Genomic DNA, 22,776 nt, shown 5'->3' with positions numbered 1-22,776 from the left:
GCTGTGAACATGAATAAACAATGGTTGTATTTTTATTAACTAATGCTAACAAAGAACAAATGTATTGCTCATTGTTATTTGATGTTAGTTAATATATTAACTAATGTTACTTAATGAGACCTTACTGCAAAGTGTTACTGCATAGGTTCTTGTTTGTATAACATGGACTTATAAATTCTTATCTGGGGTCGCATGGAGCCAGTTGAAGCTGTTTAAATATTTTGGGTTGTCAAAATTTAGTACTCATGGACTTGGATTGGCTGGAGAAAAATACAGAGTACTAAGCAATACTGAGCATCAATAGTACAAATGTTCTTTTTGTTTTGTTTTAAATCAAGGTTACTGTACATGTGACAGCTCTAAAAATTTGTCCCATAAGCATGATGAAGCGATGTTCCCATCTTATTCCTCATTTCTGCTCATTTGTTAATTTCAGTCACACCCAACAGCATCTCTGACTCTGACTGTGTATTTAAAGCCGCCGCTCTTCTGCTGTCTCTGCTCTATCACACAAGAGCAGCTTCACACCATGTTTGTTGCAGCTCTGCTCATCTGTATTGTGCTGAGAGCACTCGGTGCTCAGGCAAGAGTAGCCAATGACTTTCAGTGTAAAGAATTTTTCTACAAAAAGACACAACCGGAGGGAATGGATCAGAATGCCAAGAAAATCTGTCAGCAATTGGTAAACAGACACACTTTTTACGCTACGCTGTACTCGGTTCATCACTGGATTCCTCTCTACAGCGCCTACAAATTTGACCCTCAGTGCTTCAACGACAGTGGAAGGTCAAGCAGCTGGCATTTAGAGCCACAGGTAACCATGTGCTTCACTGTCTAACAAAAGACTTTAGTTACACTTTATAATAACGTTCAGTTATAAGTCAATTATAAATTATTAGTTAATGATGACCGAAGTGAAGTGAATGACTTCACTTTGAATTCACATACGAATTTATGACAAAATTGTTTTAGTAGTATTATTATCTCAATAAACATGTTAATAATGAACAAATGATGAACAGACCATTAGTAAATGATCAGTATATGATTTATTGATGAAGTTGAAGCTGGTCAGTGTTCAAAAGCACAAACATGCAGGTAAAGCACTATTTTTAAAGGGTCATGAAACCCCAGAACTCATTTTTTGAGCTGTGAACAGATATGTATAGGCTGCACATCATTGAAAACACTAAAGGTACTCATTAATTATATTTAAAAGTTAAAATTTAAATTTTAACTTTTAAAAAGAAAAAAAAAGTAAATTTTTCAGAGCGATTTCTATCTTCCGGTTTGAAAAGAAAAGTCGGAGCAACATCACAAAATCTGACGTCATCGTGTACCACCGGCAAGATGTAGTATGCATAAGATTATAATTGCTTTATTATGCATGAGGAAGTATCACTTCTCTCGCCTCAGTCTCTTGTCATTCAGAGACATATCGTTGGTGTTTGTTTCCTCAGTGCTACAACACAATGTGTTTTCCTGCAACGCGACCAGAGCAGAGGTTTGTGTGCATGTGGATTGTTTTGCTGTGATCTACCAGCACAAATTGAAAATATGTTCACATGAGATCGCATTACAGCGGAGAATTCAAACGTCACAAAAGTGCTGTTCATCACCTCTGTGTTCGGACATGCGAGCCATGTGTATGTTTCCCTCAGCACAGCAGCACATGAATGTTGTTTTGTTTTTTGCCCACGATGCAGTCAGAACTGGAGTTTGAATACGAACACATGAAAAATACGATTGCTATTATGATATACAGGCGGAGCGCGCATATGATCCACTGATGAGTTTAACAACATTAGCCACGTGGCTCATAGCTCATACAGAATAAAGTATCCGTGTTCAAAGTTTTTATAGACATATTTTACACATTATCCTGCACCAAACATTAACCAGCACGGTGTATGCACACATATTTCATCAAGTCTTCTACAAATTAATTATATGTGTAAACTGGACACTGATACAGTGGTGTAGCCTATCTGAACGCGACAACACAATTAGTCTAATAGACAAAAGACTGATTTTGAGACTGTTGTGCTCGTAAATGTAATCAAAGTAGTCTATTATTAGCCCTATTAAATATTCTTTCTCCCTTGTGCTTGGGAGTTTGTCGTCATTCTCTCCGTGCTCATATATTAATATTCATTATTCTGTATAATGAGTGTGTTCTATGTCTGTGCTTCATTGGTTGTTCTCTCCTCTCTTCTCCCCCTCTACACTCTCACTTTTCCAGAGCTTAACACGCCCATTTTAACAGACTTTTTTGAGCTTTGAGGTGTGAACGACCAGGGTAAAACAGGGGGGTTTCATGACCCTTTAAGAAGAGTAATTTATTTGTTTTGAAGTGGATAAACATTTAGAAATGCCTTACAATCAGGTGATTCCAGTGGGTTGTGTTAAATCCTTTCACTCATCAGCACAGACTTGTGTTCTGTGTGGAGTGTGTGGGATCTAGTGATGAAGTCAACCTCTGAACCGGTTTTACCTTCCACTGAAGCTCACATCAGGTGCACAGAGTTAAACACTCCATGTGTGTCAGAGAGGACAGCTGTCAATACCCTCACTAGTAAGCACTTACACTGCAGTACACACTACAAAGTGTTCAACACCTGTTACAGATGAAGTGTAAACACATGAATAAGTCATTTACAAAGCTTTCTGCATCCCCTATTTTAAAATGTAGAATAAACTGTTACATATCATTTGTAGACCTTTCTTTCCTGTTACAAATTATTTGAATATGTATACAAGTAATTTATAACTTTCTGCATCCCCTATTCTAAAGTGTAAACTATTCATCACTTGTAAATATGTTGCATATCATTTGTAGATCTTCTTTATAAATTATGTACAAACTACAATTTGTAAATTTTCCATTTATTTGCCATATGCAAAGGTTCTGGTATACCTTTCAGTTACATAATATATAATATATATACGAATCACTCATATGATATTTAAATTATATATTTTTATATAAAAATTATAATATTTTTATGCAAATATATTTTACAATTATATAGATATCTTTGAGCCCATAACTCACCCCTTATACCTAAACATGACCACTTTTTAGCCACTTAATAAATCATATACTGATCATTTACTAATGGTTTGTTCATCATTTGTTCATGATTAACATGTTTATTGAGATAATAACACTAAAACAATTGTCATAAATACTTCATTGATTTATCAGTGATAAATAATGTATCAACTAATAACTTATAAACCATCTACTAATAATCTGTTTGATTTATTTCATGATTTAACCATTGTTTGAGATAACTTACAACACATCTGTAAATCATTAGCATACCACTTATTAATCATTTATGAAGATATATAGTCATGTTTTGTAAATGATTCTTTCATCATTAACTAATCATTTATAAGTGACTTACAACTGAACGTTATTATAAAGGGTTACCAAGATGCTCATTTGCAGTTTAAGCTCTGCATTCTATTCTGTTTTGTCATGCCAAATAATATATAAAATACATTATATGTGCTTTATGGAATCTTATTATATTGTACTATAAACATTTAATATGTCGACTGAGAGACAATGTAAAAACAAAGTAAGAACAATCCATTTGATACAGTATTTGTTAATCTTTGTTAATGTTAGTTAACAACATGCAGCTGTTTATTGTTTGTTCATAACTTTTGATGTTAATAATGAATTAGTAGATGTTGAAATTAACATTAATAAAGATTAATAAATGCTGTAGAAGTGCAGTTCATTATTAGTTCAAGTTAAACTAATGAAACCTTGTAGTGTTACCTTAGTTAGTGTTCCCAAAAAAACAAAGTATTTTCTCAAAAATAATCAAATATCAAACTATCTAACATAATATTTCTTCTGTAGCTTTCCAAACCTGAAGATCAAGATCTATACTATATGGTCCGTGAGACTGAAGATAATAAATAGACTTATAAAGAAAATAAAGCCATCAGCGATGACTACAGCGACACCGGATACGATCGCGGACACCTGTACCCGAACAGCTTCCAGTGCGGTGAAGGCCGTACGGCAACAAATACACTGACCAACGCAGCACCTATGGATGCGTGTTTCAGACGTAACAAATGGGGAAAGTGGGAGAAAAATTTGAGGAGTTTTTTAAGAGACATGCTTAAAAGTGACGGTGGTGCTGCTACAGCCTTCATTGTCACAGGTACAGTACCCAATGCGAATCTACGGATACCACAAAGAGAAGTCTCTGACGACCCTGAAAGAGTGACGGTGCCTTCTCACATCTGGACGGCTGTCTGTTATAAACACTCAGATGACACAAAGTCTTTCTCCTTCGGCTATATAGGGGAAAACAAGCCGGAAGGTGACATAACCCTGATGAGTGTCTCAGACCTGAACAGACAAATAAAAAAACTCTATCGTCAGCCTTCAGAAATTAACATTTTTGTGGATGATTGTTTTGGTGACAATAATAATAAATTAGAGAAGGTTAAGGCCGAATTTCCGCCATTAATCAATCTACCAGTCCAAATGAGCTCAGATATGCAAAACACGTATCTCGCAGTAAAAAGGGTTGTCAGCAGTGACAGCATACCTAAAAAGAAATTCAAGGTGAGTGAGATGACAGTAAAATTAGCCTTTGACAGCATGAACACTTACCACACTGAAACGGAGTATCTGAAGGATTCTGTTGGAAGTGCTTGTCTTATAACTCATGCCAAACCACTAAGTAATTACATCAGTAAAGGGGACGTATCAGGGGTGTCAGATGCTGTCGAATGCCTGCTGGTCCCAGAGAAGCAGAAGACTGCAGATGATGGATCACGGTGCTTGAGCGTCTCAGAATCTAGTGACGGCTGTCAGTGCAACACAGCAGTAGGAATTAAGCCCTGCTGCTCCACTCCCTGCCTGTTCCAGGACAAACTCCATTCCTACAGGTGTTACTCAGGCCAGACGCTGATCAAGTGCTCACCCCGGTACTCCCTCATCACGTATACAGGAGAGAGATGCAAGGATCATCACCCATGTGCCACATACGGTCATAACTTCTACTGGTGTAAGACCATCGCTGGCAGCTGGGACTACTGCAGCCCTCCGCTGTGGACGAGTAAAGCTATAAACGGGAAGTACTGCCGCAACAACCACGCCTGTGCCACATATGGTTCGAAATCTATGTGGTGCTACACGGATAAACAAGGCAATTATGGCTCCTGCTGTACTTCTGATGACTGCTACTTCGCTCAGAATGGCAAGATCTGCAGGTCTGATCACAAGTGTGGCTACCATGATAAAAATTACCTGTGGTGCTACACAGATTATTACGACAACTGGGATTACTGTTGCAAATCATGTTAGTGATAGCTGGTTTACAATGTGTGGTATGATTATGACTAAAGGAGGTCTTGGAAAATTTGATTGTGATTGTACTATGAGCTCTTACTAACCTACAAACTACGTATCTAACTTAAAAAAAATAAATACTCTCATCTGTGTTTCTGAAATTAACAGCAGCTTAAAATGTATTTTTCTTCTTGAGTATATGTATGCAAAAACAAAAAAAGTCAATAAAAACATCTGTGAATCAATAACGTGTTTTCACATTTTTACACTAAATACTTTGTTTTCAGTAAAAACTAATCTCTGACATTAATGACTGACTCGAATAAAAGCTCATCAATGTTAAGTTTACAGAACAATAATGTGATTTTCATGAAGAATAATTCAAACTCCATCCATGCTCATGTCCCAGAGACACAGTAAACACAGACATCTCCGTCTTACACTCCTCAACAGATGACATTCATCCCAAGGAATGTTAATTCAAGTTCACATTGTGCAGATAATCATGTTGTGCTTTCCTCAAAACCTGTTGATTCAGAGCAGCTGTAGAATTTTTTTTTAACAGAAACTGTACAGTGTCTGTAACGTCTTTAAAGGCCCTTTTAGGCCTGTAACTGATCATAATTTTGATGGTCAATTAATCTATCAATTATTTTCAAGATTATCAATTAATCTAGTGATTATATTTATGATTACTCTGTTTATTATTTTGATAAGTTGATAATCCTTTAGTTAACTTGCAAATAACTAATAAGTGTAACTTTTGCCATTAAACTTTCAGTATAAAATCCCAACACCAAAAAAAGTGGATAGCACTTTATGGTATAAGGGTACATGAATTATCATGAATTCTTGCATTAATACAGTGCATCCAGAAAGTATTCACAGCGCTTCACTTTTCCCACATTTTATGTTACAGCCTTATTCCAAAATTTATTTCATTATTTTCCTCAACAATACCCCATAATGACAACGTGAAAGAAAAATAAAACACAAAAAAATCCACTGTGAGGCTCGTTCGAGAAGAAGTGAGTGGAGTGTTTTCAGTCTTCGGGCAGCGAGACAATCTGCGCTGAAGGAGATTCTGATCTGATGCCGTGTGACTGATATAGGCAGTACAATACTGATATCTTGTATATATATATATATATATATATATATATATATATATATATATATATATATATATATATATAAGGTAGGCTATTAAATCTACATCTAAAATCTGTGATTTACAGTAAACAGAATACAGTAAATCTGATCAGCAGCAAAATGTATTGTCTTGTTAAACATTATATAATTGTTTACCACATTTGTTAAGGCACAGTTAACCAATTAACAGGTCTTTACTGTGGCATTTTTACAGTGATTTCCTGTTAAAATTATGAAAACATGCTTACAGTGTACCGCACAAGCATCTGGAAGGAAATGACATGAATACAGTGTGCATTAGGCAGAATTTACAGGCCTCTTGAGATTCACACCTCTGGTGTCTTGAATCAGCACCACAAATAAATGTATTAATTTGTCTTAGGCTGTGTCCAAAACCTTAAAACACTGCATCAGGGTTATATTAGCCGGTTGTGAGCGCTTGTGAGGAAGAACTGGTTGCAAAGTTTGTCATGTTCATCAAATCTTTGATAGAGTTTTTAACCAGTTTCTCCAACAGTGACTTATTATTGTGAAATCACCTGTTTCAAATTTAACCCAATAATACTTAATGCATCACATTTGATACATGAGTTTGTAAGATCTTGTCAACATGGTTGATACTTTCCTGAAGAAAAGCCTGTTGAATAAAATCTACAACAACTCTGCTGACCCCTGGTGGATGATCCATGCTTTTCAGGAAGTACAAGGCCTTTACTTTGTCAAGTAATGTGTCCCAAACCACAAGAAGATTGGTGCCTGCAGATCACATCTGAGATGAGTTGTGTTTGTGTTGTAAGTGATTATGTTTGTGTCATAAAGGACAGTGTTCAAAGACAGAGTGACAGTTTGCGGGAGATGGTCATGATGTCCCTTACGAACTAGTATACTTCTTTTAAACTAAAAATATGAAAGTATATTTTCAGTCTACTTTTTTATATACTTCTCAGAAATATACTTTATGCACTTTTCAGAAATATACTTAAAATTGCACTTAAGTGTACTTGACTTATACTGACAGAAAAGTCTAAGTATATTTGGCCTATTATACTCAGTCTTTAGATTGAGATATACTTGAAAGTATAATTACGTATTCTAAGCATACTGGGCTTGTAGTTGTTTAATCTTTTGATTGAGTAACCTATTAAATGCCTTTTCATTTAGTCTTACACACAGTCTTATAAACTTCCCTAGTGAAAAACAATATACATACTAAAATGTATTTGAAATACATTTATTTTGTGCTAAGTATGCTACAAATACATTTACATATTTATGTGCTTAATATAAATACCCTGCAACTGTACATTGGTAATCTAAACTGGTACACTTAAAGTCTGCTAAATTGGGACAACTGAATTTGGATTTAATGAACTTTAGTAGTGCTGAGGTCCAACTAAACATATACTGAAGTATGTTTGATTGTGCTAAAGTGGAACTATTGCAAGTGTACTTTAGGTACACTTTAAATATTTAAAGACTGATATTATACAAAGATCATACAATCCTTATTAACAGTGATATTAAAACACTTTTTAGGCACAATATTAAGAAATGTGCACTAAAATAAATACTCCAAATAAAGTTTAATTATAATTTTATATCAGTTAGTCTTAAGTGATATGTCACTAAATAAATATCTCAGTGGATATAACAAAAACTAAAACTATTAAAACATTTATGCTAATCGAAATAAACAAAAAAATAAAATATATTAGTTAAATCTTAAACAAAACGAAAACTAGAAATGTTGCCCTGTCAATGTCATTTCGTTTCCCCCCCCCCCCCCGACTTTCAAACGACGAGATCATTATCTTTTCATTAACCGACAAGGTAAAATAAAAATTAGAATGAAGCAAAATTACAATGGATACGTGTCTGTGACCCATTAATAAAATCCCAGGGGTTTAGTTTTTGCCTACATGAACAAATAGCAGAATAAACAACAGAACGTCTCGGTTACAAAGGTAACCCTCGTTCCCTGAAGGAGGGAACGGAGACGTACGTCGGACAGACCGACGATTAGGAATCTCGCTAGAGAGGCCAATCTACTTCGAGTGTAACTACAACGAGCAAATGCACATTGGCATGCAATCATATGCATCAGCTGCTCGCCTCGCAGCGCGGGTATATAATGAGCAGCAGGTGCGTTGCATCTTCAGGTTTTCGCTGAGGAGCCGAACCAAGCAGGCGGCAGCATCAGCAGGACAACGACTGTGGCGACTGTGCTAGAATGAGCCAGTCGTCGAGATAGTTGAGGATGCGAACACCCTGTTCTCTCATGGGAATAAGGGCTCCCTCCCCGACCTTTGTGAAGACGCAGGGAGACAGGGGCAGCCCGAAGGGTAGGACTCTGTACTGATATGCTCGTCCTTCGAACGCGAACCGCAGGAATGGCCTGCGTCGCGGAAGAATCGAGACATGAAAGTACACGTCCTTCAGGTCGATCGCTGCAAACCAATCCTGGGGACGGATGCATTCGAAAATGCGTTTCTGCATGAGCATCTTGAACGGTAGCTTGTGAAGGCTCCGATTCAAGACTCGCAGATCCAGGATAGGTCGTAACCCACTGCTCTTCTTGGGTACAAATGAAGTAGGGGCTGTAGAACCCTGACTTCATATCGGCTGGAGGGACTGACTCTATCACGTCCTTCGCCAGTAGGACTGTGATCTCCGCACCGCAAGACAGGGGCAGACATCTTTCACTGTAGTGAAGAGGACGCCCCTGAACTTGGTAGAGCATGTAGAGCAGCCCCACCCATCTCTGGGTCGCCCATCTCAGGGGTGATTTTCTCACCAACTGCTTAAACAGCAGCAGAGACGGGAGGTGTCATCTCCCGGCAATGGACACAGTAGAGCAGGCTGGGCCGGAGTTTTTTGTAGGGGACGACACCCTTGGCGACGAGCAGACTGAGGGGTGGCTCAATGGTTTGTCATGGGAAGCTCCCTGGTCTGCTACTAACTGAGGAGAACCGCTGAGGAGAACCGGCTCAGTCCTCGTCAGTGTCACCGAAAAGGCCACCTCGTAAGATGGGAGCGTTGAGAAAGCATTTAGCTTGACAACCTCTCGCACCTCACAAGGTAAGCCAGGGGGTGCTTCTGGACCACTGAGGTGGACATCGTCTGGCCGAGGGCCTGTGTCATGACTTGATCATGGTCAGTCAACAAGCGCAGCTCAACCCCAGCACAGAACTACCCTCATGCATTAGAGTGCCTTGGCCTCACATGAGCACACACCATTACAGTGGGCAGCATCACCCTCATTTCCAGAGCATAACAGCACTCTCTCCGATGCTGCGATCGACATCTGACCCTCAGCTGGAGCTCTAAATGAAATGCTAGGTTCCCCTATGAAAAGGACCAGCAATCCAATCCAGAAACTGCACAGCTTGCAATGCGCTAGAGAGGGAGGGGCCCTAGGGGGTTGGTTCCCCGAAGGAACCCCTCAACCTCATGTCACCCAAGCCATATCAGCAAAGTAGACCTCTTCTGGTGCACCAGAGAGGGCGCTACAATGAGATTAGGCAAGGGAACCGCGCATCTAGAGCGCCGGGCGAGCGCTGGGTTGCCATGACAACCCGCGCTCCAGCCCGACAGCTCGACGGCACACGACACGCAGAGGAGCGAGAGTTTTGCTCTCGCTGATCTCTACGGTCTCCCAAAGTGTCGGCCAGACCCGCAGCTGTGCTTTTACACACAAGCGGCAGCTGGCCAACAACAGAGGGGACTCAAACTTCCCGGAGAAAGAAGAGTCACGACCGGCGTGTCGACGTGATCATGAAGAGAGATCGGTCCCGCTGCAGTGCTGTCTGCCTGCACCAACACAAGAGCAGATTTTCCAAAAAAAGCTGACTCGTTGAAGACAAACACTCGCTCGTAGACACCACTGTTTGTTACAGACGGTTCGGCTCCGAAGCGAAAAGCTGAAGATGCAACGCACCTGCTGCTCATTATATACCCGCGCTGCGAGGCGAGCAGCTGATGCATATGATTGAATGCCAATGTGCATTGGCTCGTTGTAGTTACACTCGAAGTAGATTGGCCTCTCTAGCGAGATTCCTATTCGTCGGTCTGTCCGACGTACATCGAACGTGACCGACTGAATGGGAACATGAGGATTCATCATCATCATCATGCACCTGCAGCGCTTCTGAATGGAGAAAAACAGGATTAATCAAGCTTCAAAACGACCGACCGATCGAACGTCTATCCGAACGTCTTGTACTTTGAGCGTCTAACTGAGCGTGTCGACCCACGTGACGACCTGACGTGACGCCAGCGTCTTGAAATTAACTGGTTTTTAACATGTAAGGTGCCAAGCTGATGTGTAGACTATAAATGGACATTATAGGCACTAAATAAAGATATTTTATACCTAAATACTAAATCCTGGACATTACAGGCAATACACATCTAAAACAACACTAACACAAACATATTTCTTTCCTGAATCCATGTGCTCCTCCATTGTTTTACTTTCAAAAAGCAGACTGTCCATACAGACATTCTATATTCTTAATTTTACCTATATTATCATTCTAACTTGTTTTTATTGTTAATTTTATTGCCTGCTGTAGGCTGCAATGTTCAAAGTCCATGCAAGACACTCTAAATTAATAAATTGTTAATTATTGTAATTGCCTATAGTATATCATCAGAGTCTCTTTATCCTTTTTCCCATGAAATCAACAGAATATTCAGGTGATATCATGTGTAGCCTCAGGAGAGCCTTTAAAATGTTTTTGAATGAAAGTTTAACATAACAATTCCTTTAGTGGACAGTTGCTCTTACCCTCTTTCCTTCATCTCAGTTGACTGAGATTTGGTGACAAAATTATCTTTAATTATCTTTAAAATTATCTGTCTACACACACAAATAAAAACTAGGATTGATTTGGTTGATTAAAGGTAGGCTATGTAGCCTAGCCGATCTCAAAAGTCAATATTGAGGCATGCCTTTTAGAAAATATATTATCTATATAACTTATACTTTACATTCTGTAGAAGTGTGTTGCTGTGTTTTTATTTTATTATCAGACATGAAAAATACATACTAGCCTTGTGTAGGCTACATCATAAAAGCAATTTCTCATTCTCTTGAAAAATTTTTTAAAATGCTTTGGTAAACTCATGCAATTGATTGTGTGTCTGCTGTTTCCTAATTCATCAATTGTCATGTAGATTAAATATGATATTTGTTCCCTGATGAATAGTTTTACCCCTCAAAACATTAGTTCCTTGCATGAGTCATTTAATGCAAAATGGTTGAACTAGTTGCCATAAACTGTCAAGTGTCAAGCATATTTTCTATACATTTCTATTAGACTTTTTTTTTTAATGTGTCATGAATTGACGAATTTCAGAGGTGAATTTTGAATTTTACAAATGAAGGGAAATGTAAGGGGCTAGATCAGAACACGATAGACAGTCACTTTTTAAAATGAAATATCAAAAGGATAAACAACAGACTTTATTTCCACAGCCTTGAGTTATTTAACTGATCTCTTGAATAAATTATACAATGATACATAAAATACATTTTATCAGACACTTAGCGAAATAACATCATATAATTATTTCATGTAACACGTTCCTACACGTGCTTACGTCAAATCAAATCAAATCAAATCAAATCAATCAAATCAAAGTTTATTTATAGAGCACATTTTAAAAACAGCAGGTGTTCACCAAAGTGCTGTACAAACAATATAAAATAAACAATAGAACTAAAAAGCATAAAAATAATAATAATAAAATAAAAAGTAAATAAAAGACTAATAAAAATGCAATAAATACAATAATAATTAGTAGCACACACTTAAAAAGAACTCCTAACAGGTAACTCTCATACTGTGTTGTATGCTGCCCCATACAAATATGTTTTTAAATGTGATTTAAAAACAGCCAGTGAAGGTGCCTGCCTAATGTTCAAAGGCAAATTATTCCAGAGTTTGGGGGCTGCTACTGCAAAGGCACGGTCACCTCTGCTCTTTAATTTTGCATTGGGGTATACTAAAAGCAGTTGCCCAGCAGACCTAAGTGCTCTGGATGGAGCATATGGCTTTAATAGATCTGAGAGATATTTAGGACCAGTGTTATTTAATGATTTAAAAACTAAAAGTAAAATCTTGAAATCAATTCTAAAATGAACGGGCAACCAATGAAGGGAAGCCAATATAGGTGTAATGTGTTCTCGTTTGCGTGTCCCCCTTAATAAACGTGCAGCTGCGTTTTGTACCCTCTGCAAACGTGTTAGAGATGCCTCACCAATGCCTACATAGAGACTATTACAATAGTCCAGTCGGGATGATATAAAAGCATGGATGACCTTCTCAAAATCAGTAAAAGATACAAATGACTTGACTTTAGATAATTGCCTTAACTGATAAAAACACGATTTAACTACCAAATTAATCTGTTTTTCTAGTTTAAAGTCACCGTCCATTAAAACCCCCAGGTTTTTAACAACAGGCTTCACAAAAGACTTTAAGTCACCCTGATCTACATCAGGAGTATTAATTGTACCACCAGGTCGAAATAAAATGATTTCAGTTTTATCTTCATTACACTTTAAAAAGTTGGAGGCCATCCAGGCTTTAATATCTTCAAGACATCTCAGCAAAGGTGCCACAGAGTTTGCATGCTTACATTTCAAAAGGCAGATAGAGTTGCAAGTCATCTGCATAACAGTGAAATGAGATGCCATGTTTCCTAAAAATGGACCCTTAAGGTAATATATGTAAATAAAATAAAATCGGTCCAAGAATGGAACCCTGAGGGACTCCACATACAAGAGATGCAGTAGAAGACACAAATTCCCCAAGACGTACAAAGAAAGTTCTTTCACCCAGATAAGATTTAAACCATTGTAGCACGGCACCCTTTATACCAACACAATGCTCAAGGCGAGAGATCAGTATATTGTGGTCTATGGTGTCAAACGCAGCAGTAAGATCTAACCGCATAAGAACAGCATAGTTACCTGCGTCAGTGGCCAATAATAAATCATTGTAAACTTTTAACAGGGCCGTTTCCGTGCTGTGAAGTGATTTGAAACCAGATTAGTACAGCTCTTGCAAGCCATGCAAGTCTAGATAGGCTAATAATTGATTAAAAACAACTTTTTCCAATATTTTGGAAAGAAACGGGAGTTTTGAAATGGGTCTAAAATTAGCAAGAACCGATGAATCCAAGTTAGGTTTTTTTATCAGTGGTTCCACTATAGCGTGTTTAAAATGTAGGGGTACAACTCCATGAGTGAGACTACTATTTACAACCATCAGTATGATAGTATGAAAGAAGACATATCAGCAGAAGGGTGAACAATATTGGCTCTAACAGTCACAATCTTGTCATTAAAAAACTGCAAAAAATGTTCACATGTTTCTTTGGAAAATTCCAAACTTATTTGTTGAGATGTATTTAAAAAAGAATTAATAGTGTTGAACAGAACACGAGGTTTATGAGAATTTTTTGCGATGACATTAGAGAAATACCTTGACTTTTCCATTTTTACAGTTTTTTGATATTTGAACAAGCTGTCTTTCAAGATATCAGACGAAACTTGCAGCCTATCTTTTTTCCATTGGCGTTCAGCTCTTCTGCACTCACGCCTTGCAGCACGGGTAGTGTCGTTCAGCCATGGTCCAGATTTTGGCTTAGCATAGTCCTGAAAGGGGCAGCAATGTCCAGTGCATTCTCACAAGAAGAATAAAATAATGATGTTAACTCATCAGTATTATAATGGTGAGTGGACACTGAGAAGGCCATGTCTGTGCTTTTAAAAACATCAGTAAACCGTTTTGCAGTTAATGAAAACACTGGTCTTAACAGAACAATAGAATCCTTTTATTCTCGTCTCAAACCGTGAACTCAGCATGTGCCGAACTACTTCCGGGAACAACCACGTAATCACCTTTTCTTAAAGCAACACACACATTACATCTCCCCTTTTCAGTTTTTTTCTTTCTTCTGAACAGCCTTAAATATTTCTCGTTAGTATTATGAAATTTTCAACATCATTAAACAAGACAAAACTTATTTTCTAATTTTGCTTATTATAACCACACTGAATGAAATTGTTTCTAATCTCTATTAAACAAAATATGACTAGCTTATAGTCCTTCTTTCTTCTTCTTTTTTTTTTTCACAAATCTAATATATTCACTTATTCTGCCAGATCTAGTCATCAGCAGTCCAGTTTTTGTGTTTGGGGCCTGAGACAAAGTTTTCCCAGTGTTCATAGACTCAGGCTGCTGCTCATATGATTGATCTGTTTGGACCTGAGTTTGAGTTCCTCCAGCTGAATCAGGGATGAGCTGCAAGAGACGACGGTTACGCCGCAGAGGTGTCACTTGATGTGTCTCAATAGTGAAAGATCGAGGAGTTGTACTCATGCCTGTGACCACAGCAGCTGTTCCCCAGGACTTTTGATGGTCTAACTTAGTGAGTACGGCATCACCAGTCCTCAGCAATGGTAAGGGTTTAGCTCCATGATGACGATTAAAGTAGAAAGCTTGCTTTTGCTTTTCCATGGAATCTTTTCTCTTTACATCTTTCAGATTTGGCCCCCGAGGCTGAAGATTTGTCTCAAGCATTGGAAGTGTTGTTTTAATCTTTTTGCCCATAAGAAGTTCAGCCGGGCTAACACCTGTAGAGATGCAAGGTGTCGCCCTGCAGCTCATCAGAGCCAGAAGAGGATCTTTCTGTTGCTAAATTTTCTTTGCAGTCTGCACTGCCGTCTCTGCATGTCCATTTCCTTGAGCGTGGTGTGGACTAGATGTGATGTGCAGCAAGTCAAATTCTTTGGCAAATTCCTGGAAGTCACTGCTCACAAACTGCCAACCGTTGTCTGAAACTATTTCATCAGGGCAGCCAAACCTGGCAAATAGTGCTTTCAGTTTTAACACTACTTCTGAGGTGGTAGTTGTTGGCATGTGAAGAATCTCAAGAAATCGAGAGAAGTAGTCAGACACAACCAGATAAGCGTGCTTGTTGTGCTCACACAGATCAATAGCTAGCCTTTTCCAAGTCCTGTCTGGAAGGGGTGTTGAGATGAGGGGCTCCTTTTGTAGTCTCTGACATCACAGCGGGACATTGTCCAAGTCCTTAATGGTTTGTGATCTGTCACCAATTTGAAGTTCCCTTTCGTGGGAACTATCGACGCTACGTCAATGACGTGATGGGAACCCTCTGTATTTTGTGTTCGTGAAGCACCTCTGTATCTAACCAATGAGATAACGTGACGTCAGAGGCGGGTGACGTCATGGACCAGGAAGCTATAAAGCATATCCGGAAACAGAGAACGCTAGCTTCTGTTGTCTTCAGCAAGCGCTATCTGTTATCTTGTATGTCTTATTTGGTGTTGTCTGTCTGTTTATATATACACACAGTGATCTCTTCGTCCGAGGACAAGAGTTTCTAAGCACTATTAAGACACATTATTCACAGAAAATGGCGGAAAGTGAAGTAGCGGCCAAGCAGCAATTTGTCAAGTGTGTGCATCCCTGCACTCGTTTTATATCTGGTGGGGACACACATGAGATGTGCGTTATTTGTATGGGAGTTGAGCATGCACAGGCAGCTCTCGAGGGGGCTGTCTGTGTACACTGTGACAGGCTCACTCTCAGAGTGCTGAGGTCGCGCCGCGCGCTCTTCGAGGAGAGTGCCGCGGCAGCGAGTGTTCCCCGCGGATCGGGTCCCGCTGCAGCCGAGGCTCAGCGGAAGCTCCATTCGTAGGGTTCACAGATGGATCTGGTGGAGAGGGTTGAGACGGGCTCTGCCTTATCTCTTCCCTTACCTGCCAGACCCAGTGTCTCTCCTTTCGTGGCGGAAGCACGCGCTGCGGTTTCTTCCCCCCGAAGAGAGACACCGGCACTCAATATATCTTCCTCTGAGGAGGTTGATGTAGAGAGTGTCGAAGCTAGGGTTGAGGAACCGCCATCCTCTTCCCCTGCACATGAGGAGCTGCTGGAGGTTGTGACCAGGGCAGTCGCTAAGTTAAAAATAGACTGGCCCGCGGAGAGAAGCGACAGTAAGCAAAAGAGTAAACTTGATGAGCGCTTTCTCCCCGCACGGTCACAACCACAGCGTCGGGGTCTGCCGTTTTTCTCCGACCTCCACACCGAGGTGTCGAGGTCGTGGGAGAAATCAGTACAATATCGTGTTTTCAGCCCCCAAACATCAGTTTATAGCAATATACTGGGGCTGAAACACAACGGCTATGGGGCGATGCCTCAGGTTGAAGAGACGCTTGCGGGCTATCTCTCGCCTGAGTCTGCATCGTCCCTCAAGACACCGACATTACCCACTAAGCCTCTCAGAACAACATCGGGTTTGGTGGGTAAGGCTTATTCGGCAGCAGGTCAGGCTGCAGCTTGCCTCCATACTATGGCTATATTGCAAGCTTACCAGGCTGACGTGCTGGGGGAGATTGATGATAGCGGGGAAGCTACGTTTGAGTCGATTCAAGAGCTAAGGAAAGCAACTGATTTAGCTCTCCGGGCCACCAAGGAAACGGCCAAGTCAATCGGCCGTTCCATGGCAGCATTGGTGGCCACGGAGAGGCATTTATGGCTCAATCTATCAGATATCAAAGAGAAAGATAAAAACATCCTCATGGATGCGCCGCTGTCTCCTGAGGGCCTCTTCGGCGACGCAGTATCATCTGTCGTTGAGAGGTTCCAGGAGACAAGAAAACAATCTGCGGCCTTCCAGAGGTTTCTTCCCCGCCGAACTCCCCCCGAGGCTGCTGGGCGGGGGCAGCCTCGGCCGATAGCCAGCTCCTCAGCTCATAGAGAGCAACAGAAGACCAGTGTGGCCGCCCGGGCTCCCCCGCAGAAAGCTTGGGGACCGGGGCGGTCAGCACAGGTGAGACCTCCCGGGGGCAGGGCGGATCTGAGGACCGTCATTGTGTCCCGGAAGGTCCCGAAAAAGAAGTCCTGACGCCAGGTGCTCAGGACCGACGAGGGCAGTCCCCTCCGGAGGGTTTCGGTTGACGAGAGATCTATCAGCCACTCCTCTTCGGTGCCCTCAGGGGGCCATTCTGCCAACCCTGCCACCCAGTGTGCTTCAGGGCGCAGAGGTTCCCACCGATCCTCCGAGGAGGGTCGGTTCGCACTTGATTTCTCTATCTGCCGGTGCGCCGCTTCAGATAGACGAGCCAAGTGCTCAAAAACACCAGAGACCAGTCTCGAGAGGCTGGTACCCTTAGTAGAATATTTGGAAGAATGGAAACGTCTCCCGAACATTTCAAATTGGGTGCTGCTCATGATAGAACAGGGTTACAAAATTCAATTCAATTATCATCCGCCCGGGTTCAACGGGGTTCTTCCCACAGTGGTGACCCCAGAGCAGTCTCTGGTTATGGAACAAGAGGTTATGACGCTTTTGCGAAAAGGAGCTATAGAGAGGGTTCCTCCTCCCAGCAAAATGTCAGGGTTTTACAGCCGTTATTTCATTGTTCCAAAGAAGGATGGAGGGTTGCGACCGATCATAGATTTACGTGTGCTAAATCGATCTGAAAAAAGCTGAAGTTCAAGATGCTTACACTCAGACAGATTATCCCACAGATCAGATCCGAGGACTGGTTTGTGGCGATAGATCTGAAAGATGCTTATTTTCATGTATCCATTCATCCTTCACACAGGAAGTTCCTCAGATTTGCTTTCGGGGGCGAAGCATATCAATACAGGGTACTTCCGTTCGGCCTATCTCTATCACCCCGCACGTTCACAAAGTGCGTGGATGCAGCTCTGGCTCCGCTGAGACTTCAGGGCATCCGCGTGCTGAACTATATAGACGACTGGTTGATAATAGCTCAAACAGAACATCTGGCAGTCCAACATCGAGATGTTGTTCTGTCACACATGGAAAAGCTTGGGCTGAGGCTCAACGCCAAAAAGAGTGTGCTGATTCCGAGTCAAGTTGCCAATTATCTGGGGGTAATTTGGGATTCTACCAAAATGAGGGCACGTCTATCTCATGCCCGTGTGGATTCCATTCTCGGGGCAGTAAATGGGGTGAAGTTAGGCCAGTCACTCACTGTGAAACAACTTCAGAGGTTGTTGGGTCTGATGGCAGCTGCGTCCAACGTGATAACTTATGGCCTGCTGCACATGAGGCCCTTACAGTGGTGGCTCAGGACCAAGGGGTTTTCTCCGAGGGGAAATCCTTTTCGCATGATCAAAGTCACGCGGCGATGCCTTCGTGCTCTGTTCATGTGGAAAAAGCCTTGGTTCCTGTCCCAGGGACCCGTGCTGGGAGCTTCTTGTCATTGCGTAATGCTTACGACAGATGCATCCCTCACGGGCTGGGGGGCGATCATGAGTGGTCGCTCAGCTCAAGGTCTATGGGAGGACCATCAGCTCTCCTGGCACATAAATCGGCTGGAGATGATGGCGGTGTTTCATGCATTAAGACACTTCCTCCCAGACCTGAGGGGCCATCATGTGTTGGTCCGCACGGACAACACGTCGGTGGTCTCTTACATAAACCATCAGGGGGGTCTGCGGTCTCGCCACTTATGCAAACTGGCCCGTCGGATCCTCCTGTGGGCCCAGGGTCACAACCACAGCGTCGGGGTCTGCCGTTTTTCTCCGACCTCCACACCGAGGTGTCGAGGTCGTGGGAGAAATCAGTACAATATCGTGTTTTCAGCCCCCAAACATCAGTTTATAGCAATATACTGGGGCTGAAACACAACGGCTATGGGGCGATGCCTCAGGTTGAAGAGACGCTTGCGGGCTATCTCTCGCCTGAGTCTGCATCGTCCCTCAAGACACCGACATTACCCACTAAGCCTCTCAGAACAACATCGGGTTTGGTGGGTAAGGCTTATTCGGCAGCAGGTCAGGCTGCAGCTTGCCTCCATACTATGGCTATATTGCAAGCTTACCAGGCTGACGTGCTGGGGGAGATTGATGATAGCGGGGAAGCTACGTTTGAGTCGATTCAAGAGCTAAGGAAAGCAACTGATTTAGCTCTCCGGGCCACCAAGGAAACGGCCAAGTCAATCGGCCGTTCCATGGCAGCATTGGTGGCCACGGAGAGGCATTTATGGCTCAATCTATCAGATATCAAAGAGAAAGATAAATTATATATTCCAGGGCATCTGAATGTGGGGGCGGATACCCTGTCGAGACAGGGTCCGAGACCGGGGGAATGGAAGCTCCACACCGAGGTGATGGAGCTTATTTGGAAAAACTTCGGTCGAGCTCAAGTCGATCTATTTGCTACTCAGGAGTCAACCCAGTGTCCTCTCTGGTACTCTCTAGTTCACCCAGCACCTCTAGGGCTGGATGCCATGCTGCAAACGTGGCCGAGGCTGCGTTTGTATGCATTTCCTCCGATCTCGATGCTCCCGGGAGTTCTGGCAAAGGTTCGCCAGGAGAAGGCCGATCTAATATTAGTGGCCCCGTACTGGCCGACCAGAGTATGGTTCGCAGATCTAATATCTCTTCTTCACGGCTCCCCCATGGAGCTACCTCTCCGACAGGATCTTCTGTCTCAAGCGGGCGGCACGATTTTTCATCCCCGCCCAGAAATGTGGAAACTGTGGGCCTGGCCCCTGAGGGGGCAAGGCTCATAGAGGCTGGTCTTCCAACCGAGGTTGTGGAGACCATCCTTCAGTCCAGAGCTCCCTCCACGAGGAAGCTGTATATGTATAAGTGGAAGTTATTTACTACTTGGTGTAGTCAACATAATGTGGACCCTGTCCATGCTCCATTGAATTCTGTACTTCAATTTCACCAAGGAAAGTTTTCCGAAGGTTTAACACATTCTACACTAAAGGTGTATATTGCAGCTATCTCAGCATACCATGCTCCTATTGGGGGTGTCTCGGTGGGTCGAGACCCCTTGGTAATTCGCTTCCTCCGTGGTGCATTGAGGATGAGGCCAGTAGTACGTCCTAGGACTCCAGCATGGGATCTTACTATAGTGTTGCAAGGGTTAGCTGAGGCACCCTTTGAACCCATAGAAGAAGTGCCGGACAAGTTCCTAACACTAAAGACCATATTTCTTCTTGCAATTTCATCTCTAAAAAGAATAGGAGATTTACAAGCACTTTCAGTGGCTCCTTCATGTCTGGAATTTGCCCCTGGCATGGTTAAAGCGTTTCTGCATACTCGACCTGGCTACGTGCCTAAGGTCCCTACTAATATATCAGGTCCTATCGTACTCCAGGCCTACTGTCCTCCTCCATTCGAAAATATGGATCAGGAAAAACGGAATCTGCTATGTCCAGTTAGGGCATTGGATGCTTATGTCCACAGAGCTGCCCTGTGGCGTAAAACTGATCAGTTATTTGTTTGTTACGGATCCTCTAAAAAAGGGGCCTCTGCGTCCAAGCAGAGAATGAGCAAGTGGGTAGTCGAGGCTATCTCACTGGCATATAAAGCAGCTGGACATGCGTGTCCACTCTTTGTCCGTGCTCACTCCACTAGGGGCATGGCCGCTTCCAAAGCGTTAGTCTCTGGTGTATCACTGGATAATATTTGCAATGCAGCTGGATGGTCTTCCCAGCATACGTTTATAAGGTTTTATAACCTAGATGTAGTCTCTGCTCCAGGTGCTGTAGCTCTACAAGACAATAGACAGGTACCTGGAGATACGGCGTAGTTGGGATAGCGTTCCCATCACGTCATTGACGTAGCGTCGATAGTTCCCACGAAAGGGAACGTCTCGGGTTACAGATGTAACCCTGGTTCCCTGAGTAAGGGAACGAGACGCTACGTCACGTCGCCGTCCCCCCAGCATACCTGTGAGCGTTTGCTTCAGACTATTCCAGAAGCTAGCGTTCTCTGTTTCCGGATATGCTTTATAGCTTCCTGGTCCGTGACGTCACCCGCCTCTGACGTCACGTTATCTCATTGGTTAGATACAGAGGTGCTTCACGAACACAAAATACAGAGGGTTCCCATCACGTCATTGACGTAGCGTCTCGTTCCCTGACTCAGGGAACCAGGGTTACATCTGTAACCCGAGACGTTTTCAAGGTCAATCAGGTACTTTTCGAATTTTTCACAAGCCCAGACGCCCGCCAGACATTCTTTCTCAATCTGGGCGTCTTGTTGATTTTATTGCTGGGCAGTTTTCTTGTCGTCTGTGTTTGATTTTTCCACATCTACCACATTTTGGTTCTCCTTGCTCTTGTCGTTTTTTCTTTTAGGTTTCCATTTCTGTTTTCCTCTGTCTGCCGCTCTTCCTTTTGCGATCTCTTGTATCGCAGCGCACGCCTCCTCCTCCAAAACACTCCGGGGGGTTAAATTATGCCATACTTCCGAGGCCGTGTGCTCGTCAAGCACTTCTGACACCATGTAAAGGTTTTTAATGAAAACATTGGTCTTAACAGAACAACACAATCCTTTTATTCTCGTCTTCAGCCATGAACTCAACATGTGCCAAACTACTTCCGGGAACAACCACGTTATCACCTTTTCTTATAGGGGTGGTTCAGTGTTTTTTTTCTAGGCTTGATTGTGTTTTGGGGGCACAGTTTAACATGTCTTAATGCTTCGTTTTTTTTTAAAAAACGCTGTATTTTTAATATATTTTACATTTATTCTACACCTCTGTTTCCACTGTCATATGAACGGCTCGTTTGACTTCCTGCTTCTATTAAGCCACTCCCTCCGAAATACGCAGTGTGCTCAGATTGGTTGGCAGGCTGTAGCTGGCCCAGTCTATCGTGATTCACTAAAGTGAAACCCCACGCCCCTTACCATTCGTAGTTACGCGCTAAGCTGGAAATGTAAATAATAGCGCCTACATTGCTGTATCAAATTGAGCCGAATCAGACCCAGACGAATAGGATAAAGTAGAACCTCTGCAATCGCGGCTTTTAAAGGACGTTTATGAATGGTATTTCATTTAGTATTTGTGTCAAAGTGTTTAGATATTCTGTCACTACTGTTTGTTAGCTTTCAATATACAGTTTTATCCTGATTTAAAGCTTTCCTGTAGCCGTACACATGACTGAGTAGTTACATCTTTGTAAAGGTAATATTTAATTTATAGCATGAACAACTGTTTGTCTATGAACATAGAAGTTTGTTGGTGTTTGTTGCACTAGAACTTAGCTAACTGGCTAGCAAAAACGAGTTGCTCTTTGTATATGTCCTTGATGCATTAAAAACAGCAACAGAACTATAGGTTTAAAAGACATGTACAAACAATAAAACGTACAGTTTGAAGCCAATAAACAGCAGCTTCTGCTTTTAAAGTGGGAACTGCTTCATCTTTCAGTAGAAGTCTTTGTGTAAATCCAGCATTGAACTCGTGTAGATTCTGGAAGCTTC

At 41.9% G+C, this 22,776-nt stretch overlaps 1 pseudogene; it reads left to right on the top strand.

The window, feature by feature from the left end:
- The first annotated feature begins 529 nt into the window (after positions 1-529).
- LOC137015302 (uncharacterized) lies at positions 530-5,344 on the top strand (annotated as a pseudogene).
- Positions 5,345-22,776: the final 17,432 nt, after the last annotated feature.

The sequence above is a fragment of the Chanodichthys erythropterus genome, chromosome 24 (genome assembly GCF_024489055.1).
Source record: "Chanodichthys erythropterus isolate Z2021 chromosome 24, ASM2448905v1, whole genome shotgun sequence".
Taxonomy (NCBI): domain Eukaryota; kingdom Metazoa; phylum Chordata; class Actinopteri; order Cypriniformes; family Xenocyprididae; genus Chanodichthys; species Chanodichthys erythropterus.
Note: the sequence above shows the minus strand (reverse complement) of the source record. Positions and strands in the feature narration are given on the sequence as shown.